Source organism: Oryx dammah, unplaced genomic scaffold, assembly GCF_014754425.2.
Source record: "Oryx dammah isolate SB20612 unplaced genomic scaffold, SCBI_Odam_1.1 HiC_scaffold_25, whole genome shotgun sequence".
Classification (NCBI taxonomy): domain Eukaryota; kingdom Metazoa; phylum Chordata; class Mammalia; order Artiodactyla; family Bovidae; genus Oryx; species Oryx dammah.
The window spans coordinates 39,973,385-39,990,818 of NW_024070209.1; positions in this window are offsets into that span (position 1 = coordinate 39,973,385).

Here is a 17,434-nt window from a genome sequence, read left to right on the forward strand (position 1 = left end):
ATTATTTTGTTTTCAGACTGGTTTCCTCACAGGCAGTTTGGACTTCAACTCTCCAAGTCTCTGATTTCCCTTTCTAATGTTGTTCAGATGGGAGTTTTGTGCTTTGCATCAATTCAAGTAGAAACAGATGTTATGAAAGAAACTTTTACTAACATTTAGGAAGAAAGTTAAGTAATTCTATACTAACCAAATGTAGACTTAACCAGGAGCTAGTAGCATGGCAGGTTTGAGAGATCTGCCCTTATATTCTTTTCTTAGCCACAGTCTTTTCTCATGACTTGATTGTTCAAGTTGCTAGGCTTAGGCAGACATAGGCTGCTTCCCTTGTCATATTGAGGTCCTTAGGAGTTTTCACTTTTGATTTTGTGTCAGAAGGGACACTTTGGCTCTGAGATGTGTTTAGCTCCTGGTCTACAGTTATCTTTGACTGTTGATTGTTACCTTTTATAGTCATCCAACTTTTCTTGAGTATCTGGAAGAAGAAGGCACATCCTTCTGGCTGCTAACAATGCTTTCTCATGTTCCAAGACAAACGTCTCACAAGAAACTTAATCGTATTTGTCCTTGTAGAATATTATTTGAGCTCTAGGGTCATCAGTCAGGTCTTCTAGTCCAAACACCTGAGTGATCAGACCTTCAGATAGTGCTAGCCCTCAGACTGTGAGTCACCCCTAGCCTGCAAATCACCCAACAAGGGCATGCCATCCTCTGTAAGTCTCTGACACACAGAATATGTGAGCTTAGTAAAATAGCACTTGTTTTATGCCACTGTTTGGATTGTTTATCACTCCAAATGGTAACTGAAACAGCTGAGGATATAAATTTTGGAGTCTACAACATATACATCGCATTTAAAGCTTTGGTACTAGATAGAATAAAAGATGATCAGTGTCTGAGCCCTGAATAAAGGCTGAGTTGAGACAGATTAAGCAACGTACATTTAGAATGAATAGCCAGTAGACTAGAAGAAGCACCAGGCAATTATTGATATTATGGAAGCCCAAGGAAGAGACCTGAGATTGAAAAGGATGCATTTTTTTGGTGATGGCACCAAAGGTACAATTGCCAGTTTCCTACCTCCCTTCAGAGTAACTGACTTCAGTTGAGTTGACTTCAGTAGGAGTGGAGGAAACAACTGCTAAAGTTGAGAGGTCAAATAAAGAAATCTTTTAAATACATTTAAAATTATATTTAAACTACTTATTTGGAGTTCAAATCATCAATGACTACTACCATTATATTCCAACTGTAATTTTTGTAATTTAAGTGCAATTGAAATGATAACCAGGTGCTTTCCAGTCTTTCCAGATCTACCCTTTAAAATTTCTGTGGATTTTTAGGGGCTCTCATTCTCATGGCAACTTCTGGTATGTTACTTTTTCATGTGCCATTTCTGATTTGAGTCACATTTGCTCAGATGTAGACATGAATTCTACAATTTGCACACTCGCACAAACTGGGAAACAAGTGGGAGGAAGGTAAAAGAGAAGTTGAAATCACAGCAACTCAAACAACTTTAAGTGAAACAGTGACATTATCATTCTTGAACATCTTTGGTTTCTCCTGCAGCCAACGTCTCCATAACGATCTCTTACTTCATTCAATATCCAGCTTCATACCATCTCTCTGGTTTTAATGTTCTTTCTTTCTCCTATCTTACTCCTGTAAATCTCCAAGAACTTCATATTTTTCTTTTTTTTAATTTATTTTTTATTTTACTTTACAATTCTGTATTGGTTTTGCCATATATTGACATGAATCCATTCTAGAGAGCAGTTTTCCCTTCAAGTTGTCCAGCCAATGAAATTTTCTTCCATTGGTGGTACAGTTATGAATAGATAGAAAAAAACTTTGTTCTTACTTTTGACTTATTTTAGTATTTTTTTTCCTCCATGTCCATAGACACTTTATTCAAGTCGATTTGCTAGTATATATTCTGACTTTTACTTATTTGATGATATCTCCATTTGCGTCATCATGCATAAGAATAACTTGACTGTGTTTAGCATTCTTAAGTCAAAATCATTTTATTTATAGCTCTGTGGTCGATTCTTTTTCTTCTTTTATTTAGAGTCTTAGAGAGTAATCTTTGAGGTTCATTTAATCGCTGGTAAGTAGATTTTTGTCCTGCCATATTATGGATATTTTCCCTTATCTCTGAAGCTTGTTATCCTTTCTTTTGAATTCTAAAATATTTTTGTAAGTTTATCTTCTATATTACCAATGTTGCCTTTTCAGATGTAACAACTTGGGTTACTTTCAGCTTTGCTTTGTAATTTAGAATTATGTTATGTGTTTTTAATTTTTTTAAAAATCTTTGATCCATGAGAATTTTTTTCTAGAATGCTTTGTGGTAGTTAGAATAATGACACACCACCGCTGCACACCCACTAAAAATGTCCATGTTCTGATCCCTGGAAACTGTGAATGTTACTTTACATGGCAAAAGACCTTGTAAACATGATTATGTTAAGGATCTTGAGAAGGAAACATCATTCTGGATTATCTGGGTTGATGCAATGTATTATCAAAGGTCCATATAAGAAAGATCAGGAAAGTCAGAACCAGAAAGGAATACTGGAAGATGCTACACTGCTAGGCTCTAAAAGCAGAACATGGAACCACAGGCCAAAGAGTGTAGGCGGCCTATGGAAGCTAGAAAACTCAAGGAAATTGACCCTCCCCTACAGTGTCCAGAGGAACACAACCTACTCTCATCTTGATTTTAAGATTTCTAACCTCCAGCTCCATAAGAGGGTAAATTTGTATTGCTAATGTCATAACTTTGTGTTAATTTATTAAACAGTAATAAGAATTTAATACATACTACCTACTCCTTGGAAGAAAAGTTAAGACCAACCTAGATAGCATATTCAAAAGCAGAGACATTACTTTGCTGACTAAGGTCCATCTAGTCAAGGCTATGGTTTTTCCAGTGGTCATGTATGGATGTGAGAGTTGGACTGTGAAGAAGGCTGAGCACTGAAGAATTGATGCTTTTGAACTGTGGTGTTGGAGAAGACTCTTGAGAGTCCCTTGGACTGCAAGGAGATCCACCCAGTCCATTCTGAAGGAGATCAACCCTGGGATTTCTTTGGAAGGAATGATGCTAAAGCTGAAACTCCAGTACTTTGGCCCCTCATGCGAAGAGTTGACTCATTGGAAAAGACTCCGATGCTGGGAAGGATTGTGGGCAGGAGGAGAAGGGGATGACAGAGGATGAGATGGCTGGATGGCATCACTGACTGGATGGACGTGAGTCTGAGTGAACTCTGGGAGTTGGTGATGGACAGGGAGGCCTGGCGTGCTGCGATTCATGGGGTCGCAAATAGTCGGACACGACTGAGCGACTGAACTGACTGACTGACTGATTATTAGTTTCATAGTAAAAATGGCTTCTTTTATTTTGCACATGACTCAAGAAAATTTTAGAATGGTTTTCTGTTTATTGTAGGAATTTTATTATTTGAAATAGGTAGTTCTGATTTTTCAAAAAAGGAATATAATGTAAATAAGAGCTTCTTTCCTTGAGTGTGGTAATTTTTCTGTGTTTGGTCATCCACAGAGGACTGTCTATACTTTCTTAGTCTTAGGCTAAATCAAAATAGATATGATTTTCTCACTAGTATCTCCTGTATAGATCAAGTAATAAATGAAAAAAGTTACAATATAATAGTGTAACTCTGATATCTTCCCAAACCTCAAGGGTTTTGAAATAAATCCTCTCTCATAGAAATGAAGTAATTCAGGCTCCTATTCAATGCGTGTGAAGATGGTGTAGTTGTTTCCCAAATAATTTCTGAGGTCTCAGTAAGTGCTTACAAATTTTAATAACCGTTTGCCATTTCTCACTATGAATTATTGAGACAATGATTACTCAGAGTAATCCTAAGACGTAGATAGTATCATGTCACTCCCTTGTTTAAATTCTTAAGCGGCTATTCATTTCACTTTGGAAAAAAAAAACAACTTTAAACTCACAGTCCTCAATATTATCTGTCCTGCGCCTACCTCTCCAGGATCAGCTGTCTTTGTCATCTCTCACTGTGGTCCTTTTGGGGCCTTAAATACAAGTTTTTTCCTAGCTCAGGACTTTGCATAAATCCTTTCCTCCATGAAATGTTTTTTCTCCCCACTTGGTCTGCGTCCTAACAACTCTTCATCCTTCAGGTCTCATTTTAAGTGTCAGTCTCTCAAAGGTTTCCCATGACCTTGCCTGCCAGTTAAAATTAGCTCCTCCTATTACAGCTGCTAATAGAATCCTATAAATTCTCTCAGTGATTATTTAATGCCTGTCCCCTCTAAAAGGCTATAAGTTTTAAGAAGGCAAAGACTATGTCTTTTGTTACAGTCTACCTCCAGGGCCAAGTACAAGTAATATTTGAGTAAGTGACTGAATCTGAATTGCTGCGTCTGGCCTCTCCATGGTGATTTCTGGCCATTGCATTTCATCCTCTGCTCTATTTTGTTAATCTTTCTTAGCCACAGAGCATGAACATCACCTCTCATCTTTGTTTTTCAGTCCCCAAGTCAGTGCCAGGTTGCAGGTTTGTTTCTATTTTTAAATTTCATGTGTTCATTCAAACTATTTGCACTGGGCACTATTCTAAATGTTTTTCTTTCTTGGTGTAGGGAACAAGATGCAGTGTTGGCTGCTCATAGTTCTATAATATGTTTTGCCCTTGATATGGTCCAAATGTTTTGGTCCATATACATGAGGTTATGCTCCTAATGATACAATGCCTGGACTTCAAGTTTAACCCTAATATTTCTGAATTTCAGAGGATGGTGTTAGTAATTTATCACTGTTTTCTTTACTGCATTATGAATACATTGCTCTTTTAAAAGAGGATATTTGACATTGGTACTCCATGACTTCCTTTAATACCATTCTATCTGTATTACTTTTAACAGAAATGTTTCAAAAAATATCTTACATATGGCCAGTATGCATCTTTACTTTTTATTGCTAATGTGGAATTTTTTCCTCTTTCCCATTTAAAACAAATATGGTATTGGGCATCACAATCAGAATTTGAAAGCTGGAAGATAAAAGTCTGCCCTTGTCATTATCTTGCCCAGAAGCTGGCAATGATTTCTTTACCAAACTCTGGTTTCCTTACCCTCTATCTTTTGGTTGTCTATTTATCAGTTTATTTTTGTTATCAGTAGGTACTGCATTCTAGGAAATTACTATGTATGTTAAAAACTCAAGAGTATCCATATAGCGTGAAATATCCTGTAATAGATTGTCCCGATTGCTTCAGAGGAAAAATTCATGACTCTAGTAACATTTGCATTTCATAGTTGATTGAGTACCTTGTGAAATGAATGAGCACTGTCAAGAATACTTCACTCTGTTGATTCACTCCAATATACTGGCATTTGAATGTTCATCACCCCTATCAAATCAATTCAGCATTACTAACTTCACTTCTAGGGAATGGATTTTTGTAGCCTTCTTCTCCATAACCTGGCAGAAGAGAAAAGAGAAAGCTCCATGAGGTATGAAAGAGTGCTAGAATTCCTCCATTTTAGAAGTGAATTCAAGTGGCATCAGATGAAACTCAAATCACATATGTGTGAGGATATGAAACACTAAGGTGTGGATAACATTCAGACAGAAAATGAGATTACTATCCTCAAATAAAGTTGTTCTTTTGAACTGCATTATTGGAAAATAATCTTGGCAAGAAGAACTTCTAACACTAGTTATGGCTGTAATCCATTAGAATGATTTCCTAAGAATGGCTTATAAACATCCTCTTAAATATACTTGAATAGAAGAATTTTTCTCTTGTGTGCTTGAGGTGGCTAAATAAAGCATGGTCCTTCCAGAACTGAGACCAACACAATAGATCATTAATTTTATCCAATTGTTTCCTGAAGTGACCCCAATTATCTGATTTCTTTCATCTAATATAGTTCATTCACAGAAAGTGGAATATAAGCAACATTGTATTTCATTGTCCACTAAGAAAGGGAGTTTATTTGATATAATAATATTATTTTGGACCCTTTATATTGAAAAAAAGAATATATATCCCTTTAAACTATAAAGTATCTACATTCAGCTGGGTACCTAATTATCTTCCCTGAGAACTTTTTTAAAAGAACAAATGTGGTGAGGCAATGGGTATATCATTTATTTCATTTTATAGAAATAACACTCATTTGTTTTTCTTTGTCATAGTAAGTAAAACATTTCAGAGATCTAAAATAAAATATTAATTCAATCCCAGCTTTCCTGTTCCACATGCTGACAGAACCCAACGTAATCAGTGTCAGAATAATGTCTAACTTCCACATTATTGTCTATGTTTATAAAAATAGAATATGTACACATAATATGAAAATATCCAAGAGAATATAAAAAGAAATTAAATCTATTATAAAATTACTGTAATCAAAAGAAAGAGCTAGAAAATGGCTAAGAAAAAGACCCACCACATATACACCATTCTATATTCTGTGGGGCTATCATAGCACACATCAGCAGTGAGTGTCAGCCTCCTGCTCAAGTTTCCATTGATTCTCCATTGTCTGTAGTAGTTCTGTCCAACGATACTTTCTATGATCACAGAAATATTCCATAACCTGTTCTATCCAATGAGGTAGCTACAAGCTGCTAAGTCACTTCAGTCGTGTTCGCCTCTGTGCGACCCCATAGACGGCAGCCCACCAGGCTCCCCCGTCCCTGGGATTCTCCAGGCAAGAACACGGGAGTGGGTTGCCATTTCCTTCTCCAATGCATGAAAGTGAAAAGTGAAAGTGAAGTCTTTCAGTTGTATCCGACTCTAGCTACAGGCTACACGTGGCTATTGAGCATTTGAGACATGGCTTGTGAAACTAAGGTACTGAACTTTAAATTGTGCTGAGTTTCAAATAATTGAAATGTAAATGGTCATAAGTGTTTTATAACTAGTGTACTGGACAGCACAGATTTGTAATGTCAAACCCAGATTTCTTATCAAGCATTAAAGATCCTCCATCATTTTATCTCAGACAACCTTACATCAAGACCTATGGGACCTTAGAATTAAAAACAGAAAGACAATGGTGCTGCAAATATGGAAAAAGAAAGCCTAAAAGTGTGGACTGCAGGACACATGGGAAAACTGCTCTTACCTCTACTTTGAATATATCATCAGCTTAATTCTTATTGAAAGCACAGCTTCCACTTAAAAATCATTCAGCAAGTTCCCTTTCCTCCTTTTCCAGTTCATGTTTTTGCTTACTGCAGGCATATTGGTGGGGAGAAAGAGGATGTAAAGGGTGAATGCAGTTTTATGATTAATTAGCCTTTTATGGTTCTTCCCTTGTAGCTCAGTCAGTAAAGAATATGCCTGCAGTGCAGTAGACCCGGGTTTGATCCCTGGGTCACGAAGATCCCCTGGAGAAGGAAATGGCAACCCACTCCAGTATCCTTGCCTGGAAAATCTTGTGGACAGAAGAGCCAGGTGGGCTACAGTCTATGGGGTCACAAAGAGTCGGGCATGACTGGGCGACTAACACTTACTTAACCTTTTATGATGCTTGTTTTGGGGACTGGATACAGTAGGACTAAGAAGCACACTTTTGACTAGCCAATATTAGGTTTTATTACATTTAGTTGTTTGAGAGATAATTCAATACATACTTCCTTACAGTTGTTTAGCAACAGAGTCCTACTGATTAATATCTCTGGAAAATATTTTACGGAGTCATTGACATACTAGCAAAGTAATGCTCAAAATTCTCCAAGCCAGGCTTCAACAGTACATGAACTGAGAACTTCCAGATATTCAAGCTGGATTTAGAAAAGCCAGAGGAACCAGAGATCAAATTGCCAACATCCATTGAAACATAGAAAAAGCAAGAGAGTTTGAGAAAAACACCTATTTCTGCTTAATTGACCCAAAGCCTTTGACTGTGTGGATCACAACAAACTGGAAAATTCTGAAGTAGATGGAAATACCTGACCTGCCTCCTGAGAAATCTGTATGCAGTTCAAGAAGCAACAGTTAGAACTAGACATGGAACAACAACTGATTCCAAATAGGGAAAGGAGTATTTCAGGGTTGTATATTGTCACCCTGCTTATTTAACTTACATGCAGAGTATATGCAAAATGCTGGGCTGGATGAAGCACAGGCTGGAATCAAGATTGCTGGGAGAAATAGCAATAACTTCAGATGTGCAGATGACACCACCCTTATGGCAGAAAGTGAAGAACTAAAGAGCCTCTTGATGAAAGTGAAAGAGGAGAGTGAAAAAGTTGCCTTAACGCTCAACATTCAGAAAACTAAGATCATGGCATCCAGTCCCATCACTTCATGGCAACTAGATGGGGAAACAATGGAAACACTGACAGACTTTATTTTCTTGGGCTCCAAAACCACTGCAGATGGTGACTGCCGCCATGAAACTAAAAGACGCTTTCTCCTTGGAAGAAAAGCTATGACCAATCTAGACAGCATATTAAAAAACAGAGACATTACTTTGCCGACAAAGGCCCATCTAGTCAAAGCTATGGCTTTCCCAGTAGTCGAGTATGGATGGATGTAAGAGTTGGACTATAAAGAAAGCTGAGTGGTGAAGAGTTGATGCTTTTGAACTGTGGTGTTGGAGAAGACTCTTAAGAGTCCCTTAGACTACAAAGAGATCAAACCAGTCCATCCTAAAGGGAATCAGTCCTGAATATTCATTGGAAGGACTGATGCTGAAGCTGAAACTCAAATACTTTGGCCACCTGATGTGAAGAAATGACTCATTAGAAAAGATCCTGATGCTGGGAAAGATTGAAGGCAGGAGGAGAAGGGGACGACAGAGGATGAGATGGTACTATGGCATCACCGACTCAATGGACATGAGTTTGAGCAAGCTCTGAGAGTTGGTGATGGACAGGGAAGCCTGGCGTGCTGCAGTCCATAGGGTCACAAAGAGTCGGACATGACTGAGTGACTGAACTGAACTGAACTGAACTGACACACTGACAAATGACATAAAGACATTTTATTGTGTCCTTGTCTTTCATTTATATGGACAATCAAGATTATGTCTTTTGGACAAACAAGTTCATACTTTGTGATGGTCTTGTACATGAAGAATGTTAAGGGCATAGCATTTGGTCCAATTGTTCATCTGATAGCTTTGAGATTCTATTTATCTGAATACTATTATTTTCAAAATTTCTGTGTCAGTAACTGCTTAGTGCTCCAGGGATTGTGCATTTGTGAGTGCAAATGGCCTCCTGATTTTTATAAAACAGAACTAGCTTGTTTGGCAGGCAAAATGTTTCCAGTGAAGTGATCTCCTTTTCTCACATTAAATAACAAAGATTGGATTTTTGTAAATGTCTTGTCTATGCAACATCTTTAACACTTTAATTGATTTGAAATGATCTTGGCCTTGTAAAGTATGCTAGCTAAATGCTAAGGGTTTTCTTTTTTCTTTGAACCAATGCAAGTATTTCTATAGCACCTGGTTCTTTGAAAAGCAGAACCCATGCCATACCTACAGGCTGGCACATCGCCAAGGAAGTCCTTTTATTTGTGTGTGTTTGTGGTAAATCATTCATACTCTATGAGATCTATCAAAATAGTGTTGTTTGAAAACCTTGTTTTTCCCTACATTTTTTTCTTCTAATGATTCATACTTCATTACTTTCATGTCTAAATTCTCTTTTCTTTCTTGTTTCTCATCATGTTCATTCAGAAGATGTTCTTTCACTAGTTTCAAAATTTGTATTTCTATATTCTGTCAGTTTTCATCTTGAAGCATACACATAGCAATATGCTCTGAATTATAAAATTCTGCGTTACATACTAACACTTAAAAACATCCCACATATTCTCAACACAGGTTTACCTGCACTTATGTTCTCATTTTTATTTAGTACAAGTTTATTAGCATTTTAATTTCATTAGCGCTGGAAACTTTATCAGTTAAGATTTTGACTGCGAGAAACATAGAACCAATGCTAATTGGCTTTAACAGTAAGGATACTTCTGTTGATACTTCATGCATGAATATGAAAAGTATGGTGGCCTCAAGATTAGGTGAGTGAGTGTCAGGCGAGTGTATGCTCCTCAGTTTTTGTCTCATCACAACAAAGATTTGGAGTGACAGACATTAAAGCCCCCTCGGAGTGTCACAGCTCTCAGGTCTTGAACCGACTGTGTTATAGCTCTTAGACAAATCAGTGTTACAGCTCAGTGTTACAGCTCTATTTAGAAGATAGCAGGAAAATCCATCTTTGAGGCGTGAGGGCACATTGATCCAAAGACACAAAGAGAAGAGCTCCCCAGCGCACCGGCAGGAGTGGGGGAGAGAGGGAGAGCCCTTTGGCTCCCCTTTTTACATGTTTTTTTTTTTTTTTTTCCTTCCCCCTGGGCCTGTCCTATACAAATTGGGCTTAGCCAGGAGTGCCATTCTACCTGAAGTCCTCATTCCGGTCCTCGGACCTTCCTTTGACCTTCCTCTGTTCTATTTTTGCGGGTTTTTTCCTTTCTTGTCTTTTAGCCACTGCCATTTTAGACTGCTTTTCCCCATTCTAACTACCTAACATTCCCCCCTCAAGAGATGGGAGGCCCAATTCTTTGAGAATAGGGGCGTCGAGGTCTTTCTGGCTACTTCCTGCTGAATTGGGATGGCGAGGGGTATTGGGCCTCCCCCTCTTGCTAGTCTCAAGCCTCAGAGTCCTTATAGCGGTGTCCATCTAAGGGTGAGTGATATTTTCCATGGTTGACTGTAGTTTTATATCTTTGTTGAACTGGCACTGCATGTTGTAGCTTGTTGACCTGGTCAGAGACAAAACAGGTTAGACAATTGATAATACATGGAGCAATTTAAAGCAGTATTAATATAGCATAACAAGGACTGGTAGGGGCATTAGCCAATTATAAATTCACATCGCCAGGATGGCTCAAGTCCCTCCTTGTTCAGGGACCAGAAGATCTATCTCCTGTCTGTCTTGGAGTACAATCTCTGTCAAGCTGTGTTGGCTCTTTAGAGCTATCCTGAGAAATCTTATCCCCAGAAACTTAATGTTGGGGTGTTCATTAGAATGGCACTCATTTGTAATCCTGAATAGGTATCTGAGATCTCCCAGGGGCTCACAGGTGTATTGAGTGTCCTCTTCTGTTTTCTTCCATGGCTTGACTCATGAGTAGTGAATCCAGGAGTCATGTCCTGGCACCTTGACTGCTGTGGGGGTAGAAAGTATTACAGGGTAGGGGTCCTTCTGTGTGGGCTGGAGTTGAGCCTTTGGGGACCCATCTTTCCAGACTTTAATTAGGACTTGAGTCCCTGGAGCAGATAGTGGTGACTCCTTAGAATCTTTTGGGTCCTGGTTCATACCCCACAAGCTTATATCCTGTTGGAATTGTCCAATGGCCATGGTATAACACTCCCAAGGCTATTCCCTCTCTTTCATGGACATAAATTTGGAATGCTTTTTCTGGGTCTGGCAAACTCAATACAGGTGCCTGAGTTCAGGCCTGTTCTACTGTAGCCTCTGCCTTCTTTTGAGGAGTTCTCCACATCAGTGGGATTGAATCATCTCATCCCTTTAAGCTTTCATATAAGGACTGGGCAATTAGACCATTGTTGGGTATCCAGATTCTACAATACCCAGTTAGCCCCAGGAAAGCTCGCAATTGTTTTCGAGTCGTGGGGGAGGACAACTGGAGGATTCCTTGTACCTGATCAGAGGACAGCCTCCTAGACCCGTGTGTAATCTGAACTCCCAGGTAAGTGACTTTTGTCTCGACTATCTGTGCCTTAGCATGGGAGACTTTCTGCCAAAAAGTTTAGAACCTGAATTGCATGTTGTTGGGTACTTTCCCATCTAGAGAGCAGATTAATAGGTCATCTACATATTGTAATATTTTCCCATTAGGTCCCAGATCCAGATCTAGGAGATCCCGGCTAAGGGCCTGTCCAAACAAGTGGGGGCTATCTCTGAACCCCTAAGGTAATGCTGTCCAAGTCATCTGTTGGTATTTTTCTCCTGGGGCCTCCCACTCAAAAGCAAAAAGATATTGGGATTCTTTAGGCAATGGTATGCAAAAAGTGCATCTTTGAGATCCAAGACTGTAAACCACTTGGCACTGGGTGGGATTTCTCCCAAGATTACATAAGGACTGGGTAATGTAGGATGGAGCGGTACTACAGCTTCATTTATGATCCAGAGATCTTGAACCATTAAGCAGGTTCCGTCCTTTTTCTTTACTGAGAGGATTGGGATGTTACATGGTGAATTGGTGGGACCAATGGCATCTGGTCCCATCATTTCATGGGAAATAGATGGGGAAACAGTAGAAACAGTGTCAGACTTTATTTTGGGGGGCTCCAAAATCACTGCAGATGGTGACTGCAGCCATGAAATTAAGACGCTTACTCCTTGGAAGAAAAGTTATGACCAACCTAGATAGCATATTCAAAAGCAGAGATATTACTTTGCCTGCTAAGGTCTGTCTAGTCAAGGCTATGGTTTTTCCAGTAGTCATGTATGGATGTGAGAGCTGGACTGTGAAGAAGGCTGAGCGCCAAAGAATTGATGCTTTTGAACTGTGGTGTTGGAGAAGACTTTTGAGAGTCCCTTGGACTGCAAGGAGAGCCAACCAGTCCATTCTGAAGGAGATCAGCCCTGGGATTTCTTTGGAAGGAATGATGCTAAAGCTGAAACTCCAATACTTTGGCCACCTCATGCGAAGAGTTGACTCATTGGAAAAGACTCTGATGCTGGGAGGGATTGGGGGCAGGAGAAGGGGACGACAGAAGATGAGATGGCTGGATGGCATCACTGACTCGATGGACATGAGTCTGAGTTGAACTCCAGGAGATGGTGATGGACAGGGAGGCCTGGTGTGCTGCGATTCATGGGGTCACAAGAAATTTATTTATTAAAGGGTGTAGTCCCTCCTGAGCCTCTCTTTTGAGGAGATATTGTTTCTGGTTAGGAAACCGAGTGAAATCTCGGAGGACAGTGATGACCGGTTCAGCTTGGTGGGCTCGTCCAGGAATTCCCTGGGCCCACACCTGGAGGTTAATTTTGTCTTTCCGTAGTTTTTGGTCCCTCTCTATTGAAGAAGGTGTAATGGGTTCTTCAGTAGTAACCAGGAGCTGTAGAGTTCTAGGGGCTGAAAAGCTTCCCATCATAAGTGTGGTCCTCAATTTAGTGAGTATATCTCTTCCCAATAAGGGAGTAGGACACTCAGGGACCACCAGAAACTGGTGGGAAAATACTTGTTCATTCCAGCAACAAAGAAGTGCTCGGGTGAATCTTTTAGTGGTTGTTTTTCCTGTGGCACCCAAAATGGTACAGGTTTGGGGGGAGAAGGCTCCGGAGTAGGAGATCAAGACAGAGTAGGTAGCCCCTGTGTCAACCAAGAAATTCTCAGACCTACCTGTCACATCCAGTTGCACCCTTGGCTCCAGCCCCATGATGGTTATCTGTGACAGGCAGGCTGGCTGGAGTGGGTCGCTTCAATCCTCTTGAACCATTGTGAAGGTAGGCCTGGCACTTGACCTTGAGGCTCTTGGGTCCCGAGGGCAGAGTGCCACCCAATGTCCCAGTTGATGGCATTTATGGCAAGCCATTCTAGGAGACTTGTCATGGTTTGGACACTATTTGGCCCAATGCCAGCCTGTCTACAGATTAGGCATTTGCCTCGTGCCTTGTCCTTTAAGGAATCAGGGTGTGCCATAGGGCTTCTCTGGAGGGTGGCCAGCATCTGGGCATGCCTTGTCTCTTTCGTTCTCTCCCTCTCCTGGGTCTTGGCCTTCTTCTCCTGTTCTCTGTTATAAAAGGTATTGGTGGCTGTCTGGATCATCTCATCTAAAGAGGCAGCAGGGTCCTGCTGCTGTAGCTGTTGTAACTTAATTCTGATATCTGATGCACACGGGGACAGGAATTTGTCCTTTAAAATCACCTGTCCCTCGTAAGAGTCTAAGTCCAGATTGGTAAACTTTTGGAGGGCCACTTTTGCCTTTCCAGAAAGGCAATGGGGTTCTTGTTGGGCTCCTGAGTTATTGCTGAGACCGGGCATAGCTGATTACTTTTTGTTGGGCTGCTTTTAGTCCTGCCTTCACACAAATTAGAAAATGATCTCTTTCCCAGATGTGCTCAGGGTCGTTAGAATTCCAATTAGGATCGGAGAAGGGGACTGCAGTTTTCCCTACTACGTATCTATCACTTGACATGTGAAGCCCCGTTGCATACCCTCGGGCTTCCTTTAAGACCCTAATAATTTCAGGGTCAGATAAAGTTTGACTAAATATGACCATGATGTCCTTCCACATCAAGTCTAAGGCCAAGGTAATATGTTGGAACGTATCTATATATTTGCCTGGGTCATCTTTATAGCTTCCCAGGTCTTGTTTGATCTGTCTTAGTTCTAAGAGGAAGAAGGGCTTATGGACGCCGGTTGATCTGAATTCTCCTCCAGTTTCAACTAAGGGACATACTCGAGCTGGCTTTTGTGGAGGGGGTGCTCCTGGATATGGGGGCACGTTTGGATACAAGGAAGAAGCACCAGACAATTCAGGAGCTATGGGAGGCTCCAGTCTCTTTGGGGGCATTGGAGGTGAGCCTTTTGGGGGGGGATTCCTTCTCTTGGTTGCCTGTGCCTAACACCATCTGCCTAGTAGGCTCACTTTTAGGGCATACAACAATCCCATACTTAAGACATAGTTCCTTCATATCTCTTAGTCAGAAGAAAAATTGGACATAGGGGATCTCTGTCCATTTTCCTTGTTTTTTTGCAGAATAATTCTAGCTGCAGGACGATATTGTAATTTAAACTCCCATCCTCAGGCAAGTGTTCTTCGTCCCCCAGTGGATATTGTGGCCATGCAGTGGCACAAAAGAATTTTAAGCGACTCCTCTTCAGAGTTAGATGATCAAACAGCTTCCAGTTATCAAGGATGTATCTCAGGGGTGTCTGATGGGAAGTGGATTGGTTATTTCCCATCTTAACCAGAGGTTTTCTGGAATCTGAGGCTGAACCGCGTGAGCTTTCTGCTGAGTTCGTTTTTTGCTGTCTTGGTTTCCAGCATGATGGGCCTTCCCCTGAGCTGGGTTTTCTTCCTGTTCAGCTTCTACCGTGGGAGCTTCCCTGAGTTGGGCTCCTGCTGTGCTTGGCCTCTTCTGCGCAGAGGTTGTTTCAGCCAGGCTAAACCTGAATCAGGGCACCATAGATGTGAGGCGTGTGTATGCCTTCAGTTTTTGTCTAGTCACAACAAAGATTTGGAGTGATGGACATTAAAGCCCTCTCAGTGTGTCACAGCTCTTGGGTCTTGGACAGACCATGTTATAGCTCTCAGGTCTCAAATGGACCGTGTTATAGCTCTTAGACAAATCAGTGTTACAGATCAGTGTTACAGCTCTATTTTATTTAGAAGATAACAGGAAAATCCATCTGTGAGACGTGAGGGCATGTTGATCTAAAGATGCAAAGAGAAGAGCGCCCCAGCGAGAGGGAGAGAGAGAGAGAGAGAGAGAGAGAGAGCCCTTTGGCTCCTCTTTTTATGTTTTTTTCTCCCCCCTGGGCCTGTCCTATGCAAATTGGGCTTAGCCAGGAGTGCCATTCTACCTGAAGTCCTCACTCCAGTCCTCAGACCTTCCTTTGACCTTCCTCTGTTCTATTTTTGTGGGTTTTTTCCTTCCTTGTCTTTTAGCCACCACCATTTTGGACTCCTTTTCCCTATTCTAACTACCTAACATGAGGAATAATGGTCTCAAGGATTCAGGTTCCTCCCGTCTTTCTCTTCAGTCATTCTTTCCTTTTTAACAGTTTTGTTGAAGCATAACTTACAAACAATTCATGAATTTTAAGTGTACAATTAAATGAATTTTGACAAATGTATAATCATGTAATCACTGCCACAATCAAGAATTCCAAAAAGTTCCACTAGTCCCTTTGTAATCAAGTAATACAAGTCACTGTGTAGATATAGGTTCATATTTCTCTTGGGTAAATATTTAGGAACATGAATACTGGGTCATATGCTAATTATATGTTTAACATTATAAAAAACTGACAAACTGTTTTCCAAAGTAGCTCTGCTATTTTGGATCCCTACCAGGAGTTTAAGAGAGTTCCAGTTACTCCATACGCACACTAAAACTTGGTGTCTTAGTGCTTTCTGAAAAGCAAAAGTTTTTAATAATTATGAAGTTAATTTATGAATATCTTTATTTAGGTTTTCAGCTTTCCCCCTGCCTCCAGGTATATTATCATTACACAAATTCAAAGATTACAAAAATTTACCTGTTCCAAGATAAAATCTTTTTCCCAGGTTTTCTTCCAAAAGTTTTATAGCTTTAACTCTTGTATTTAGATTTAGGTTTATGATCAATTTCAAGTTAATTTTTCTGTAGCATGTAAGTTAGGTGTTGAGGTTCTTTTCTTTGTTAACAAGGAGTTGTCTGGCCCAAGTGTCAATAGCACCAAGGTTGAAAAACACTGTTTTAGGTCATAGTGAGGACTGGCTAACAATAACTGAATTAGAATGGCACTGAAGTGTTTTCAGCAGAGGAGTGATCTAAGCTTTTTAAAAAAGACCATGTGGCTGTTTGTTGTGAAGAGACTGAAGGAGTGGAAGGGTGAGAAACAGGATTGCTTTTAGGATGGTACTATCAGTCTCCAGCAAAGACATGTGGTTTCGACCAGAAAGACAGAAGTAGGGGCAGCAGTAAGTGATGGATTGTGGGTATATTCTGAAGGTTCAGCTCGCAGGATTTACTAACTGTCATGGGCTAAGTGTTTGTGCCCTCCTAAAATTTGCATGTTGAAATGTAATTCCCAACGTGATGGTATTTGGAGATGGAGGCTTTTAGGAGGTGACTGAGTCATGAACCTCTCAGCCTCAAAACTGTGGGAAATGCATTTTTGTTGTTTAAAACCACCTAGTCTATGGTATTCCATTATAGCAACAGGAAAGGTTATGGCACCAACACAAGCAGGCATATACAGGTATGGAGAGAGGAGCCATGTTTGACCCCTTAAGAATAATCTGTTGTGCCTGGTGCTGGAGCCTGGGGAGTGGATAGAAAACTGAACAAATTTAGAATGGGAGATTTAATGCCCAAATAAATGTTTGGACAGGAAACAAATAGCATTTATATATGTATCTTACGGAAATAAGAATGGATATTACATTAATGAATGAGTATCTTAAAGGGCACAATTATTCTGCATACAGACTATTGAGTTTCTTTTAAAAATGCTTTTATATCCACAACATTAAATTTTTTTTAAAGACGTGTCTTCTCATGCTGTTTTTAATTTGGTGACATTTTGATAGGTGTAGGCAGTCCTAAAACTCTATTCCATCAAAGTCATTAAAGGATCTTGACTTTCCTTTCAGTATTTGCATCCCAAGAAATTACTGACTTCCTACAGAAGATGTTGATGTATTGTTTATTAATTGCTTTCTGAGCATTTGT